This window comes from Mobula birostris, chromosome 22 (genome assembly GCF_030028105.1).
Source record: "Mobula birostris isolate sMobBir1 chromosome 22, sMobBir1.hap1, whole genome shotgun sequence".
In the NCBI taxonomy this organism is placed as follows: Eukaryota; Metazoa; Chordata; class Chondrichthyes; order Myliobatiformes; family Myliobatidae; genus Mobula; species Mobula birostris.
The window spans coordinates 30857251-30872527 of record NC_092391.1 but is presented as its reverse complement, the minus strand read 5'-3'; the positions used below and the strand labels follow the sequence as shown (position 1 = coordinate 30872527).

General features: G+C 40.6%; 1 protein-coding gene across 4 annotated transcripts in view; it reads left to right on the top strand.

Moving 5' to 3' along the window:
* LOC140186350 (astrotactin-2-like) overlaps positions 1 to 15277 on the top strand; it is a 1795681-nt gene that overhangs the window by 1125956 nt on the left and 654448 nt on the right. The window lies entirely within an intron of this gene.

Sequence of the window (15277 nt, the reverse complement as noted above, 5' to 3'; positions counted from 1 at the left end):
TCCCAAGTCCCTTTGCATCTCTGCATTTTGAATTCTCTCCCCATCTAAATAATAGTCTGCCCGTTTATTTCTTCCACCAAAGTGCATGACCATACGCTAAGCCAATGGTCGTGTTGGATTTCAGGACCTCTGCATGGAAACGCAAGTCCAACTGGTGTATCAAGCCAGCTCTTAGCATCGCTGGGAGATGCAGCACAGAAGCTGGTCCTTTGGTCCGCTGGGTCAGTGCTGCCAATTGAGCTCCCAATGTTACACTGATCCTGCATTAACCCATTTTCATCTCTTCACACTCCTATGCAATTTCTTCCACTCACATACATGCTGGGGAAATTTTCATGGGCCGGTTAGTGTGCATACTTATATATTTTTGAGTCGTGGGACTCAAAAATACTGGAGTACCAGAGACAATTTACAAGATCACACAGACAGCATGCAAACTGCATGCAGACAGCATCGAAAGCCAGTTTCAAACCAGGGTAACTGGAGTTGTGAGGAGCAGCCCCACCATGTGATTCCACTGCCGTACAGTGAGTCAATGCATGATGAAGTAAAATTGTAGATAAGAGGGTTAAACTTCAAAACAGTTACTTTTGTGAAGCTTTAATCTTATTCCAACACCCAATGGCCCGAGTGTGCCATTATTGAAATTAACCATAAGGCCACCATTAATTTTATTTCCGTCCTGGTGACAAACCTACACGGCACCATTTATCACTCTGCAATGAATATACTGATGCACTACACACCACAGATGTAGTTTGTATTCAGTGGATGAATACGGTTTGTATGGAAAGGCATTATCTTCAAATTTAACTGGAGAGTAGTGTCGTTAAATTGTTTAATATCTTCTCATTTAGGTTGATTTTCCGACCATAGCCCTGAGGGATTACTGATGATCCTGAAGTTTGTAGCTCATAGGAGAATAATCATTCAGGACTGGAATTTCATCAGCATGGATGAGAAAAAATGTCCATCATTCCACCAGGCAATTTTGGTTTTTTCTCTTTCCCTGGAGATAGGGACAGAAATTTGACTTACTTAAGCACATTCGTCCTGTCAAGATAACAACTGTCAGAAGCAACTGCTGAAACATTCAATGCTGCAATTTGCCCGTTGGCTGGCATTCCTTGTGGGCATGTATTGACTTCCTGATCATTGATAATTTGTTCCTCTTTGGGTCATCACAAAACAAAGTTATCATGACTTTAAAAATATTTTGAAGAATAGAGTTCAGTTTCTTCAGACAGAAATGTTAGTTTCAGTGGTTGAGCTTTTAAGTGTTTGCTGAAGTAGATCTGGTTCCATGGATAATGATACAAAAGCTGTTTAAATTCAGGCATGGAAAATGTAACAATTTGTTTTTCAATCATCTCGAACTCGTAACTTACAATACTTGTTAGTTATATTTGTTTCACCTTCAAGTTTGAAATACTTCACTCCATCAGCTGAAAAACACAATAAATATTAAAAAGTTTGATAGAAGTAGCACAGTGATACAACTTTAAAGTTGGAAATAATGTGTGTTTTGCCATTTGTTACCACAATTTATATATATTTTCTATTAACATATTTAGGAGACTTTTTCATTTGGTATTTCTATCAGTACTTAGAGTCACAGAAATAGACCATTTGGCTAGAAGGGAATCGGGAATAATCCAGGAAACTATAAATCAGTGAATCTCACGTTAGTGGTAGGGAAATTACTGGAGAGAATTCTTAGGGATAGGACTTATGAGCATTTGGAAAACCATGGCCTAATTAGTGAGAGCCAGCAAGGCTTTGTGTGTCTTACTAACTTGGTTGAGTTTTTTGATAGGATGATGAGGGTGATTGATAAAGGTAAAGCCATGGATGATGTCTGCATAGATTTTAGTAAGGCATTTGACAAGGTTCCTCATTGGAGGCTCAGAAGATTAAGGTGCATGGGATCAGTGGTGAATTGGCCATTTGGGTTTAGAACCGGCTTGCCTATAGAAGACAGAGGACACTGGTCAAAGGGTCTTATTGTAGTTGGAGGTCTGTCACTAGTAATGTTCCGCACGGATAGGTACTGGGACCTCTGCTGTTTGTGATGTACATATATGATCTGGAAGAAAATGTAGAAGGATGGGTTAGTAATTTTGCAGATAATACAAAGATTGGTAGTGTTGTGGATAGCATAGATGACTGGCAAAAAATACAGCAGGTATGGATCAGTCACAGATATGGGCAGAGAAATGGCAGATGAAGTTTAACCTAGCCAAGTGTTAAGAGTTGCACCTTGGTAAATCAAATGTAAAGAGACAGTACATAGCTAAGGGCAAATCCTACCTGACAAACCTACTGCAATTCTTTGAGAAAATTATAAGCAGGATAGACAAAGGAGATGCGGTAGGCATGGTGTACTTGGATTTTCAGATGGCTTTTGACAAGGTGCCGCACATGAGGCTTCTTAGCAAGATAAGAGCCCATGGAATTACAGGGAAGTTACTAGTGTGGGTCAAGCATTGCTGGTCGGCAGCAAACAAAGAGTGGGAATAAGGGGATCCTATTCTGGCTGACTGCCAGTTACCAGTCGAGTTCCACAGGAGTCGGTGTTGGGACCACTGCTTTTTATGATGTATGTCAATGATTTGGACTACAGTATTAATGGATTTGTGGTTAAATTTGCCAATGATACAAAGATAGGTGGAGGAGCGGGTAGTGCTGAGCAAACAGAGAGCCTGCAGAGAGACTTAGAAAGTTTAGGGGAATGGGCAAAGAAGTAGCAAATGAAATACAATGTTGGAAAGTGTATGGTCATGCACTTTGGTGGAAGAAGTAAATGGGTAGACTATTATTTAGATGGGGAGAAAATTCAAAATGCAGAGATACAAAGGGGCTTGGGAGTCCTTGTGCAAGATACCCTAAAGGTTAACCTCCAGGTTGAGTTGGCTGTGAAGGAGGTGAGTGCAATGTTGGCATTCATTTCTGGAGGTATAGATATAAGAGCAGGAATGTGATGTTGAGGCTCTATAAGGAACTCGTGAGACCACACTTGAAGTATTGTGTGCAGTTTTGGGCTCCTTATTTTAGAAAGGGTATACTGACATTGGAGAGGCTTCAGAGAATATTCACAAAAATGATTCCAGGAATGAAAGGGTTACTGTATGAGGAGTGTCTGGCAGCTCTTGGGCTGTATTCCCTGGAATTCAGGAGAATGAGAGGGGATCTCATAGAAACATTCTGAATGTTGAAAGGCCTGAACAGATTAGATATGGCAAAGTTATTTCCCATGGTAGGGGATTCTAGGACAAGACGGCATGACTTCTTCAGGATTGAAGGACGTCCTTGTAGAACTGAGATGCGGAGAAATTACTTTAGTCAGAGGGTGGTAAATCTGGGGAATTTGTTGCCATTAGCGGCTGTGGAGGCCAAGTCATTGGGTGTATTTAAGGTGGAAATAGATAGGTTCTTGATTAGCCAGGGCATCAAAGGGTATGTGGTGAAGGCAGGGGAGTGGGGATGACTGGAAGAGCTGGATCAGCCCATGATTGAATGGTGGAGCAGACTCGATGGGCTGAATGGCCTACTGCTGCTCCTATATCTTATGGTCTTATGGCAAAACCCTTAACAAAGTCAAAGGCAGAGGGATCGTGGGGTACAAGTTTATAACTCCCTGAAAGTGACTACACAAGTTGCTAGGATAGTTAAGAAGGCATATGGCATGGTTGCCTTTATTATTCGAGACATTGAGTTCAAAAGTCAGGAAGTTATGTTGCAGCTTTATAAAACTCTAGTTAGACCACATCTGAAGTATTCTATACAGTTCTGGTCACTCCATTATAGGAAGAATGTTGAGGATTTGGAGAGGGTGCAGAAGAGGTTTACCAGGATTAGAAGAGATTTGCCTAGATTAGAGGGCATGTGCTGTGATGAGAGTTTGTATAAACTTGTGGTGTTTTCTCCAGAGTGGCAGAGGCTGGTGGGAGGTCTGATAGAGATTTATAAGATTACGAGAGGCATAGAGAGAGAGTAGACAGACAGTATCTTTTTTCCCTGGGTTAACATGCCTAATACCAGAAGGTATGTAATTAAGGAGAGGGGGGTTAATTTTAAAGGAGATGTGAGAGGCAAATGTTTTACACAGTGGTGGGTGCCTGGGATGTGCTGCTTGGGGTGGTGATAGAGGGAGATACACTGGGGACTTTTAAGAGACATTTAAATAGGCACATGACTGTGAGGAAAATGGAGCGATATGGTTATCGTGTAGTCATAAAGGATTAGATTAGTTCAGCATTTGATTACCAGTTTACCTTGTGGGCTAATGGGCCTGATTCTGTGTTGCACTAGTCTATGTTCTAAGTTCTGTTAAACATCTAAGCACCTATTTACACTGCCTGAATCTGATATTCCATCAATTCCCCCTAGATTCTACCACTTGCCTACACACTGGAGGGATTTACACAAGAGACTGCAGATGTTGGAAATCTAGAGAAACACAAGGGAGCTGGAGGAACACTTATTGGGCCAATCAGCATTAGGAGGGAAATGGACAGTTGACATTTCAGGTCGAGACCTCTTCATTAGAACCTATGATGGTTCTTGATCCAAAAATGTTCTCTGTTCATTTCCCTCCATAGATGCTGCCTGACGCACTGACTTTTTCACTAACAATCCAGAAGCCTGGACTCATGAAATAGGATCATATGTTAAAATCACACCCCAGTATCTTGGAATTTTAATTCAATTAGTTAAAGAAATGCTGTTTCGTAACTCCATGAGATTGAGAGAAGGAATTCTATTATCTTTAATTGCCATACCAGATTGATCCCAGAAGCACAATAATATTGTTGTCTGTTAGCAGTTCTTAGAAATATTGAAGCAGGTCACTGTTCGAGGCCCAGTGAGGATGGGCATAAATGTGGCCTTGCCCAAAATACTGTTAATTAATTCAAGAAATGCCAATATAACAGTCTCTTTAAAAACAAGAGAATAGCAAATACTGGAAATCTAAAACAGATACTGTACATGATGAAAGACCACCCATTGAAGACTACCAACAGCCGATTAACCAAGACATCTTTAGAAGAGAAGTGGAAGGAAGCAGAAAACATGTATATGTATTATATTTGTGAAAAATTGTGCTTATCAGTTAGAATTTTATCCTCAATTCACTGCATCCATGTGCTGTACGCTCTGTGAAATTAGTCTCTGGGGTTCCCTCTTTGAAATTATTCCTCTCTGCATGAAGTTGGGGCCAAATTCACTGTTCGCAAATTGTTTTTCACAAAGAATTATCCTCAAGCCAGATTTTTGAATTTCATGGTTGGTTGAGGCACACCAGGATGCAAAATTTGCTCGTTTTTCATATTCTCAAGAAGAATGAGTGAAGAATTGGGGCTGTGGACTGTAATGTTGCAGAAATCTGGCCAGCTCAAATCTTCGGAATCACCATAAATGATATAACTGATTAAACATACTATATTTGTCATGGGCTCCTATTTGTGAACTCTTTAAATTGTGGCAGGATATTTTTACAGCTATATCTTGCAAGAGCATTCTGAGTATGTATGTGTCCACTATAATCAACTGTTAAGGTTATTACTTCTTAAACTCAATTTCTCTTTTACCACCAAAGCCTCTTGTATTTTTGGTTTTGTCACGTCACAGAAATCAGTGTTCACCTGTATAATTCCAGACCAGTTAATGCAAGCCATGTTCTTTGTACACTCAAGCAAGGATTCATGAAACATATATACTGTTAAAAAGGAGATTAAAATGACAGAAAAAAAGATTCAAGGATATGCACAAAGATTCTTCAAAGAAGTGTAACAATTGCATGAACTCTTGGAAACCTTTTACCCATGATGACTTCGAGTGGAGGTATAACAATCGATGTAATACTGAGAAGCTCAATTCCACATATTGGGAACATGCAGGCGCCTTGCATAAACATCAGATGGAGGAAACCACCTCACAAAACTATTCACTCACCTACCCTATTTGCAGAAGTCTCTGCATTTTCCATGTTGGCTCCATCAGCCAATTCACAACCCACAAAACTGGAAAAGAAGAGAGTTTTCCTCACCTCTAAGGGACTGCTTAAGAAGAGGAAGAAGAAGAAGAGGAAGATCTCCTGTAATCTGATTGCCAGAATGAGAATATCTTATTTTAACCTTTTCTTTTGTTTAAGGTTTGCAAAGGAAATACAAAATATCTGGAGCAAACATTTACCCTACAGACACAATGGAGACTTACCACATGATATGGTTTTAAGCAATTGCATCTTTTAAAGATTCTCTACAGCATTATAGGATCCAACTCTGTTTGACAAAGTCTGAGAAAATGACGTCAACAGTTAAGGAGAAGTTGTACCTCACCATTGTCAGGCCACATTTGGAATATGCAGTTGCTGCATGGGACCCATACACAAACAAAAACACTACTTCCATCGAGCAAGTCCAAAGACAGGCAGCCCGATTTGACACAAATACCTTTGAGAGAGATGTGAGTGTTACTCAACTTTTAAATTCATTGAAGTGGAACTCTCTCCAAGATAGACGTGAAGCACACCGCCTGACCTGTTTTCACAAAATGTTAAATGGTCAGCTCGACATAGACTACCAATCCCATATGAAACCCAAACCTATTAGGAGCAGATGGGGGCACTCAATTCAATTTGAGAAACAAACTACCAAGTCAGATGTGTACAGCAATTCATTTTTCCCCCGCACAATTAAAGCATGGAATAATCTTCATCCTACCACAGTCACACAACCAAACCCAATTAAATTTAAAGCAGCTTTTCTTCTTCAAAAACCTCCTTCTTAAGCCCACCCTCCGCCAGTTTAAATTCCATGCAGAATATTTTGGAGGATCGAGAACCAAGAACATGCACAAGGATGTGTCAGGTGACCTTAAGTGTGAGCTGATGTTGTATGTGCTGACAATCCATGGGCACTTGGCAAGAGCCTTAGGCAATGAGTAATGGCTGGACAGTATCTTCAGAGGGACAATAAAAGATTTGCCCCAGAATTGCCCTTGCCAAATAGTGCATGTACAGTGTCTCACATTAGGGATATACCCTCAGTGTCAGCCTTTGCTTGCTGGGTAGGACTCTTAGCTCTGTGTTGGATAGGTATGGACTTGAGCCCACTTCCCTGAAAAATTTACACTGTGACTCCAGTGCAGTTGTGGGGAATGGGGCATTAAATTAAGATTTGGGATTATCTCAGAAGAAAATAAAATTCCTATCTGGCTTCTGACATTTTCTTTTCCATTCCTGATGAAGGGTTTCTGCCTGAAGTGTCGACTGTTTATTTCCCTCCACAGATGCTGCCTGACCTGCTGGGTTCCTCCAGCATGGTGTGTGTGCATTACTTAAGATTTCCAACATCCATAGAATCTCTTGTGTCTCTTACAGGTGTTGGAATGTTCTTTCTCAAGTCCTGAACCATACAAATTCATCGGCAAACAGCAATTGGATCGTTATCAGATTAATTTGTTATGTACGAATTTACAGCCAGTTTCCCTGTTGTTATAACAATAGACAAGTCAAAATAAATGCTTCATGGTTTTAAAGTACTATGGAATAATTTGAGATCCTGAAATGTGCAAGTCTCATCAGCTGATCAGTGGATTTCTGAATAATACATTTGGGTCATATATCCTGTATAACGTGCTTTCTGCTGCGTTTACAAACCAAATTTATTTTGTGCTTCTTGCTGTTACTGTTTCTCATAGAGGAGACAAGAGAAAAATTAACATTAAAAGCCATGAATGTGGCACACTGTTGCAGTGTGATTACCCACTGTGCTATTGAATGCCGAGATATAGGTCAGTTTTCATGAATTTGGCATTGGGAGAAAAAGAGAAACAAAGGGCAAGCCAGAAGTCTGGCTTGTGAAAGCCAATTGAATAATAAATTCCAGAATCATCATGGGACTTGTTGTTAGGTTCTCACTCTTTACTTTTAAGCTGGGAACATGGTGTGCTAATAAAGAGTTGGAATAAAAAATGACATTAAAAAATCAGAACAAATAAGATTGCGATGCTTTACAAATGTTTCTTAATTATCTCCTCAACAAAATCACAGCTGAAGACTTACTAAAGCCTCAACTGGCAGTACTAACTTTTGACTATATATTACAGTGCATTTAGTGGAACAAGATGTGTTCACACACTGTACATTATTGTGCTGGCAAGCTTAATTTAGTATGTGATCAACATGTTTATTGAACAATATATTCCACTGTAGAAGGTATCTTTGACAGATAGTTATATTGAAATATGTCTATTTCAAACCCTGAACCATACATCAGAGTTAAGCACATTGCTTCATTTTTTTCATTTAGCTGAATTCATTGGGAATGAATATTTATTTTTATTTCAATAATTCCATACTGTAGCACTTACATCCATGGTGGTGAAGCTCTGAGAGGTTGGTGATGAAATATATCAACTCCTGTCTGAGAAATAACTTGGATCCATTCCAGTTTGCCTACCGGCATAACAGGTCCACAGCAGATGCGATTTCATTGGCTCATCACTCAACCCTAGAACATCTGGACAGCAAAGGCACATACATCAGGATGCTCTTTATTGATTACAACTCGGCATTCAATAATATCATCACCTCAAAACTAATCAATAAGCTTCAAGACCTTGGCCCCAATAACTCCCTATGTAATTGGATCCTCAATTTTCTCAGTTGCAGATCCCAGTCAGTTCGGATTGGCAACAACATCTCCTTCAGCATAGGTGCACCACAAGGCTATGTGATTAGCCCTCTGCCTGACTCACTTTATACTTATGACTGTGAGGCTAAGGACAGCTCTAATGCCATAGTCAAGTTTGCTGATAACACCACTGTCATAAGCCAAACAAAATGGTGATGAATCAGCATATACAGTAAATACTGTAGGAAGGAGATTGAAAATCTGGCTGAGTGATGCCACAACAACAACCTCATACTCTATATCAGCAAGACCAAAGAGCTGATTATCGACTTCAGGAAGAGGAAACTGGAAGTCCATGAGCCAGTGCTCATCGGGGATCAGACATGGAGAGGTCAGAAACTTTAAATTCTTCGGTGTTATCATTTCAGAGGATCTGTCTTGAGCCCAGCATATAAGTGCAATTATGAAGCATGCAAGGCAGCACCTCTACTTCCTTAGAAGATTGCACAGATACAGCATGACATCTAAAACTTTGACAAACTTTTATAGGTGCATAGTGGAGAATATGTTGACTGGTTACATCACGGCTGGAATGGAAACACCAATGCTCTTGAATGGAAGATCCTACAAAAAGTAGCGGATATGGCCCAGTCCAACATGGGTAAAGCCCTTTCCACCACTGAGCACATCCACACGGAGCGCTGTCACAGGAAAGCAGCATCCATCATCAAGTACTGCCACCATGCAGGCCATGCTCTCTCTCGCTATTGCCATCAGGAAGAAGGTGCAGGAGTCTCAGGACTCACACCACCAGATACAGGAACAGTTATTACCCTTCAACCATCATTAACCATCAATGAGAGGAGATGCAACACAGAGCGTCATAGGAAGTCATTCCTGCCCGTGGCCATCAAACTTTACAACTCCTCCCTTGGAGGGTCAGACACCCTGAGCCAATAGGCTGGTCCTGGACTTATTTCCTGGCATAATTTACATATTACTATTTAATTATTTATGGTTTTATTACTATTTAATCATTTATGGTGCAACTGTAACGAAAACCAATTTCCCCCGGGATCAATAAAGTATGACTATGACTAAGTTTTCTCAGCTTCACTTGCCCCATCAACTGAAATGAGAGACATTCTGTAATGATCAATAAGCCAATTGATTGGAAACAAATGGCCTTGCTTGGTGTCTAAGGGCTGGGTGTGTCTGCATCCGCACCACCCCCTCACCCCTGCCACCTGTCTCATACACCCCTCCCACAGCACCTTCTCTTGCTATTCCCAATATCCTTTGCTCCTGCCGCCAGATTTACAAATTCTCCCTCTGCTCCACATTGACAATACAGTGCTGCACAAATGTCTTAAGCACCCTAGGTGTGTGTGTATATATATATGTGTGTGTGTGTGTGTCTGAGACTTTTGTATAGTAGTGTATGTACTTTTATATTTAATTTACTTTCAACTTTGAACTTAATTTGCAGAAGGAAGGAACAGCTTTGTATTTTCTAGAAATGATTTTGGTGAGGCAGAAATATACATAATTAGATGTTTCAAAGAACTCAAATGCATGATTAAATTAACATTTTTGATCTTTGAATCAATTGAGTTTCTGTTATTTGGTGTCTTTAGGAATGTTTAATGACTGCCTTATAGATGTGGAATACATTTGTCTTATCAAAACTCAAATTACTGCAGTTGTGCAGAACTTTCAATTGAAAGTAACTGATTTTGAGACCTTAATTGAGGGATGAATATGCTTGTGGAAGGAATTTATAAGCAGAATCTCTGACCTGCACATGTTATAATATTTTTACTTTGAGCATCTGAAGGCACAGCCTCAAAATTTAAAACAGAGGTAAGTAAGATTTTTCACAGCCAGAGGGTGGTGAATCTGTCGGATGCATTGCCACAGAGGGCTGTGGTGGCCAAGTCATTGGGTGTACTCAAGGTAGACCTCAATAGGATCTTGATTGGTAAGGGAGTTAAGGGTTATGAGAAGAAAGAGGAATAATGAGATTGAATTCAAAATCAACCATGATTGAATGGCAGAGCAAACTCAACAGGCCATATGGCCTATATTTTGCTCCTATAACTTATGGCATCTCCAAATTCAAGATCCATTACTATCATAAGAAAACTTGCTCTTCTAAAGTTGGATTTCGCTGTTTGAAGGAATCCAATAAGTGAATTGAGAGATGTAACCATGTGGGCCTAAGGAAAGCTTAATCCTGTTGGAGCCAGAACGTTAGGTTGCCATCACTAATGCATTCCTTTCTTCAAAGTTAAATATTTCTTCCTCAACAAGGGGGAGGGAGTGAAGTGACTTTAACCTTTACTGATACTAAATTGATCAGCTGGTTCTTTTTTGGTGTGCAGTAGTACTGACATGAGTTGACAGTTTTGATTTTTGTGCCTTTTGTTGCAACCATGTGTACTTTAACAGTTCTTTAACTGTTGAGCCATAGTTCCCCCCCAGGAACTTAACTAGTTATTATATAAGCAACACACACAAAATGCTGGTGGAATGCAGCAGGCCAGCCAGCATCAGGGTCTCGGCCTATGGATGCTGTCTGGTCTGCTGCGTTTCGCCAGCATTTTGTGTGTGTTGCTTGAATTTCCAGCATCTGCCGATTTCCTCGTGTTTGGTTATTATATAAACTCAAACTGTCTGTTGTTCTGCCAATGATCATGTACAGTAACGACAGGAGAGAACTGTGGTCAAAAATCTGTTGTGAAATTAATGTCATAATACATTACAATTGGAGCAATTCTGGTTGGTATGGTAACATAGCAATTAGCATAATGCTATTACAGCACCAGTGACCCAGGTTCATTTCCACCATTGTCTGTAAAGAGTTTGTACCTCCTTCCCGTGACTATGGCTACGTCCACACTACGCCAGATAATTTCGAAAACGAAGCTTTTTGTCTTCGTTTTGACCCTCCGCCCACATTGAAACAGCGTTTTCATCCCCCAAAAACGGAGCTTTTCTAAAACACTCTCCAGTGTGTAAATTTGGAAACGATTGTTGCGCATTGTAGTGTAGACGGGGTAAACAGAGAGATTTAAAAACGCTGTCATGACAACACCACAACAACAATGCTTTTTCTGCTTCTGCTTGGTACTGCGCTAGCACTGCCGTACGGCTGTTATAACGCGCAGTCGGTGTGAACGGCGTGAGAGTTAAATTGTAAAGTGAGCTTTTTTGACTATTTAAAAACGCTGTCATGACACGCCGGAACAGATGGCCGCAGCGCAGCATTTCGTTGTTTTCTTGAACACAACCCCCCACACAAACTAACAATTTCAGAACAGACAGCAACGGGACTGACACCAGAAGAGTTAGAAATGTACTCACCAAATAATTTGACCCATAGCTTACTGAATAAATAAGTATACTCACTTTGCCCTGTTTTCTGTCCTTGCTTGTATGAAGGTGGTTTATCTATTTATGCAAATACTTCTCTGACAATAGATGTGTAACAGCCTAATGTAACATTGTATGGAAATACAAGATAACACTGATGCAGACATGTTTTATACACTTAACAAGATGCTTTATTAATGCAACAGAGTTAGTCAATTTTTCAATGTTCGTCATCAGCCGGGTCATATTGTCCATGAACCCCCTGTCTGTTGCCTCCATATGCTCCAGTATTTGTTGTTTTTTAGTTTTAAGTCCTCATGCGCAAGGGCCAACAGCAATTCCTTTAAAGTTTTTCTAGTCTGTAACTGGACAAACGCGCACCGTATACCGTTTCCTCTTCACTTGTTTTCTGTGTCCTGCGCATGCCCAGTAGGAGGAGATTCGCCCAAATATCCATTCTAATGTGGACAGAGATATTTTGAAAAATGCTTGGTGTGGATGCCTGTCGTTTTTACTTGGAACCAGTGTTTTCAAAATTATCTGGTCTAGTGTGGACGTAGCCTATGTGTATTCCCTCCAGATGTTCTGGTTTCTCCCAAAGATGTACGGGTTAGTAGATTAATTCATCACATGGGGGTAATTGGGCGGTGCAGGCTTGTTGGGCCTGAAGAGGCTGTTATCACACTGTATTTCTAAACTGAAGCTAAGCACAGAAAATGCTAGAAATGTTCATCAGGTCAGGCAGCATTTATGGACAAAGAAACAAAATTATCATTTCAGGTTGATAACCATTAATTAAAGCTGGTAAAACCTGACCTTTAAATTGCAGAGAAAGGGTTGATGGGATGGGATGGGGCATGAGAAAATGAGAAAAAGATGCCGGAATCTGGAGCAACACATGAAATGCTGGAGGAACTCAATGTGTCAGGCAGCATCTATGAAGGGAAATAGACCATGGCTGTTTCAGATTGTGACCCTTTATCTACACTGAAAGAAAGAAAACAGAGCCAGTACAAAAGGGTGGAGAGAAAGGGTAGAGCAAGGGCTGGTGGGTGATAGGTGGATCCAAGTTTGGGGAGGGGCTGTTGGTGATAGGCATATGGGCAGGAAGAAGAGCGGGAATGGCATCAGAAGCTGGGAGTTGAAGTGTGGAAGTGACAAAGAGCTGAAGATGATGGAGTCTGATCGTAGAGAAAGGAGGAACATGGATTAATATTAATTTTTCAGATTGCCGCTATCTGTTCTTTGATCTTTCAGTTCCTTTCTTGTTGTCATATCTTTATTACATAGATTTTAGTCTGTATGTAACAGCCCTTATACAAATTAGGATGATGTGAAGGGTTCACAAGAGGGGTTTTGATCCAGTACATGCAGTCTCCTTCCACAGATACTGGCTGACCCACTGACATCCTCCAGCAGTTCGCTTTTTGCTCCAGATTCCAGCATTTGCAGTCTCTTTTGTCTCAGTCACATGTATCAGTATCACAATGGAATAAAGGGAATTACAGAGGCTTCAGAGAGGAACTTGCCCAGGTGTATTGGAGGAGGATACTGGTTGTATTAACAGCACAGCAGAGATGGCTGCAGTTTCTAGGAATAGTTCACAAGGTACAGGATAGATATGTCCCACAGAAGTTGTTCTCAAATGGCAGGAATAGGCAACTGTGTCTGACAAGGGAAGTTAAGGACTGCATAAAAGCCAAAGAAAGGACATCTAAGGTAGCAAAAGTGAGTGGGAAGTTGAATGATTGGGAAGCTTTTAAAATCCAACAACAAGTAACTAAAAAAAGCTACAAGAAGGAAAAAGATTAAATATGAGGGCAAACTAGCCAATATAGGAAAGGATACAAAAAGTGTTTTCAGTTATATAAAGCGTAAAAGGGAGTTGACAGTTAATATTGGATCACTGGAAAATGATGCTGGTGAGGTAGTAATTGGGGACAAAGAAATGGCAGATGAACTTAAAAAGTACTTTGCATCAGGCATCTGTGGAAGACACTAGCAGTGCGCCAGCAGTCCATGAGTATCAGGGAGCAGGAGTGAGTGCCATTGCCATTACAAAAGAAAGAAGTGCTAGGCAAACTCAAAGTTCTTAAGATGGATAAGTCACCTGGACTAGATAACTACATCCCAGAGCCCTGAGAGAAGTTGCTGAAGAGATAACGGATGCTTTGATAATGATCTTTTAAGAATCGCTTGATTCTGGCATAGTCCCTGAGGACAGGAAGATTGCAAAACCACTCCACACTTTAAGAAGGGAGGAACACAAAAGTAAGGAAGTTATAGGCCAGTTAGCCTAAACTCAGCAGTTGGGAAAGTATTAGAGTCTATAATTAAGGGAGAGGTTTTGAGGTACTTGGAGACTAATGATAAAATAAGTCAAAGTCAGCATGGTTTCTGTAAAGGGGAAATCTTGCCTGAAAAATCTGTCAGTTCCTTGAGGAAGTAACAAGCAGGGTGGACAAAGGAGAGGCAGTGGATGTCACTTCCTTGGATTTTCAGAAGGCATTTGATAAAGTGCCACACATGAGACTGCTTAACAAGATGAAATCCTATGGAGTTACAGGAAAGATACAGGCATGGATAAAGGAATGGTTGACAGACAGAGGGCACTGAGTAGGAATAAAGAGGGTCTTTTCTGGTTGGTTGCCATGACTAGTGGTGTTCCTCAGGTGGTCAGTATTAGGACCGCTATTGGGATTGTTTGTCAATTATTTGAATCATGAAATTGATGGCTTTATGGCGAAGTTTGCGGATGAAACAAAGATAGGTTGATGGGGTAGGTAGTGCTGAGGAAGTAATGGAATTGAAGCAGGATTTAGACAAATTGGAAGAATGATCAAAAAAGTGGCAGATGGAATACAGTGTTGGGAGATGGACAATAATGCATTTTAGTAAATAGTGAAGAGCAATATCTAAATTGGAAGAAGGCTCAAGCATCAGAGGTACAGAGGGACTTGGGAGACCTCGTGCAAGTCTCCCAGAAGGTTAATTTTACAGGTTGAGTCTGTGGTGTGGAAGACAAATGCAATATTGGCTTTATTTCAAGGGGAATAGAATATAAAAGCAAGGAGATAATGCTAAGCCTTTATAAGACACCAGTCAGGCCACATTTAGAGTATTGTCAACAGTTTTGGGCCCCATATTTCAGGAGGGATGTGTTGTCATTGGAGAGAGTCCAGAGAAGGTTCACACAGATGATTCTGGGAATGAAGGGGTTAACATATGAGGGGCGTTTGGCAGCTTCAGGGCTGTACTCACCA